The sequence below is a fragment of the Microtus ochrogaster genome, chromosome 6 (assembly GCF_000317375.1).
Source record: "Microtus ochrogaster isolate Prairie Vole_2 chromosome 6, MicOch1.0, whole genome shotgun sequence".
Taxonomy (NCBI): Eukaryota; Metazoa; Chordata; class Mammalia; order Rodentia; family Cricetidae; genus Microtus; species Microtus ochrogaster.
This window is the reverse complement of record NC_022013.1, coordinates 62,942,637-62,944,815: the sequence shown is the minus strand read 5'-3', so window position 1 is coordinate 62,944,815 and position 2,179 is coordinate 62,942,637. Positions and strand designations below refer to the sequence as shown.

At 41.1% G+C, this 2,179-nt stretch overlaps 1 protein-coding gene across 1 annotated transcript in view; it reads left to right on the top strand.

The window, feature by feature from the left end:
* Window positions 1-2,179, top strand: part of Dnah12 (dynein axonemal heavy chain 12) — a 164,246-nt gene that overhangs the window by 1,752 nt on the left and 160,315 nt on the right. The window lies entirely within an intron of this gene.

The window sequence follows — 2,179 nt, the reverse complement described above, 5'->3', positions numbered from 1 at the left end:
TTATGTATACAACATTCTGTCTCGATGTATGCTCTCACGCCAGAGGAGGGCACCAGACCTCATTACAGATGGTTGGAAGCCACCATGTGGTTGCTGGGAATTGAACTCAGGACCTTTGGAAGAGCAGGCAATGCTCTTAACCACTGAGCCATCTCTCCAGCCCCCACCTTTTGCCCTCTTCATTCTTTTACACGATATTTCATTTTGTGTGTGTGTGTGTATGCAAGAGCCCCCGGAGATCGTAGGAGGACACCCTATCACCTGGCAGTTGTGCTCAGCATGGGTGCTGGGAACCAAACACTGGTCCTCGGGAGGGGCAGAAGAGCTCTGAAGCACTGAGCCCTCTCACTAGCCTCTTGCCCGGTCCATTCTGAAGATTCTCCTTGATACTGTAGGAACTTAGAAGGGACGCCTCAAGATGGTATTCAGCAGAGTTATGGTTTTTCATTGCCATGAACTACTCACAGTTCCATGGATATACTATATTTTTATCATTTAAAGATATGTTTTGTTTTTTTATACAAGCCCATGGGAGGCCTGTCCCTTTCTGAATAGATATGGAGAAGGTATGGATGGGAAGGGAGGTAGATTGGAAAGGGGAGGGAATAGGAGGATCAGAGGGGGGAAACTGGTTGGTATGTAAAATAAATGTTATTTAAATACATAATAAATAAATAAATAAAGATATGCTTTGCAATTAAGGTTTAATTTATAGATTACCATGTCTAAAAAGTGTTTGAATCTCTTCCACATTGCTTTAATCCTTTCTACAGATTTATATGTATGTGGCATCATTAATTACTTGTACACTGTGCCTGTTACTAGGAAGATCACAAAAAAAAAAACCAAGAAAGGACTGCATTTAACAAGTTTGTTTGCCAGAAGGATAAGACAGTAAACATGTGAAAAACACATTATATTACCCTTTAGATCAGTTGTCAACTTGTGGTCACATCCCCCTCAAGGGTTGAACGACTCTTACAGGGATTGCCTGATACCATTGGAAAACACAGATGTTTACATAACTATTCATGACAATAGACAAAAGTTATGAGGTAGCAACAAAAATAATTTTGTGGTTGGGTCACCACAATATGAGGAACTGTATTAAAGGATCGCAGCAGGAAGGTTGAGAACCACTGCCTTAGGATGATGGGTACTTTGAATAAACAAGATAGAGAAAGAATGTGGTAAACCATATCTGAAATCTTAGTACTGAGAAAGCTGAGGCAGGAGGATTGCAAGTTCAAAGCCAGCCTGTGTTATATAGTGGGCCCCTGTATGAATAAAAATAAGTAATAAGATAATATAATAGAAATATGGAAGATTATCCCACGAGCACGCAGGAAAGAGTCATGGGAACAATAAGTAGAGAGCTAAAGAATGGAACTAACCTTCCACTTAAACAGGAGAAACTCAATCAGGGGATGGGGATAGCAAGCCCAAAAGCCATGAAATATGAATGCTTTTAGTGTACATAGTAGTTGGCAATAGCCAATATCATGAAGGTACCATAGGCCTAGGGAAGACTGGTAGAAGTTGAAGAGGAGATTGGAGCAGCTTGTTCAGAGCTTTATAGGCCATAACAAGGAATTCAAGGTGTATTTTTAGAACAGTGGATGCCATTAAAATGTTCTAAGTAAGCCAGGTGTGGTGGTGCATGCCTTTAATCCTAGCACTTGAGGGCCAGAGGCAGGTGGCTTCAAGACCAGTCTGTTTATATATCAAGGTCCAGATCAGCCAGGGCTAGAAGAAAGGAAAAGGAGAGGAGGGAGGGAAGGAAGGAATAAGGGAGGGAGGTAGTGAAGGAGGGAGGGAGAAACTGTTCCAAACAGAAATATAGCAGGAAATTATTAGAAATATTTTAATAAACAGCAGGCGGAAGGGGTGCTACTTACAGAACTGTATGGACACAAGACAGTGTTTTGTTTTGGCTTTTCAAGACAGGGTCTTACACATCTGTAAGATCTCTCTCAAAAAAAAAAAGATCTCTCTCGTTTGCTGCTTGATAAAATATACTGCCTCAAAGTTTCCCATTGCTCTGGCCTCCTAAGTATTTCTGATGCTTGCTTGATATGGCCCTGGCTCATGTGTGTGAGTTTGTTCTCCTTGGCATGTCAGCTGAAAGACAGAAGGCTTTGTGAAGCCTTCAAGAGGTGTTTTTTTGTTTTTTTTTTTT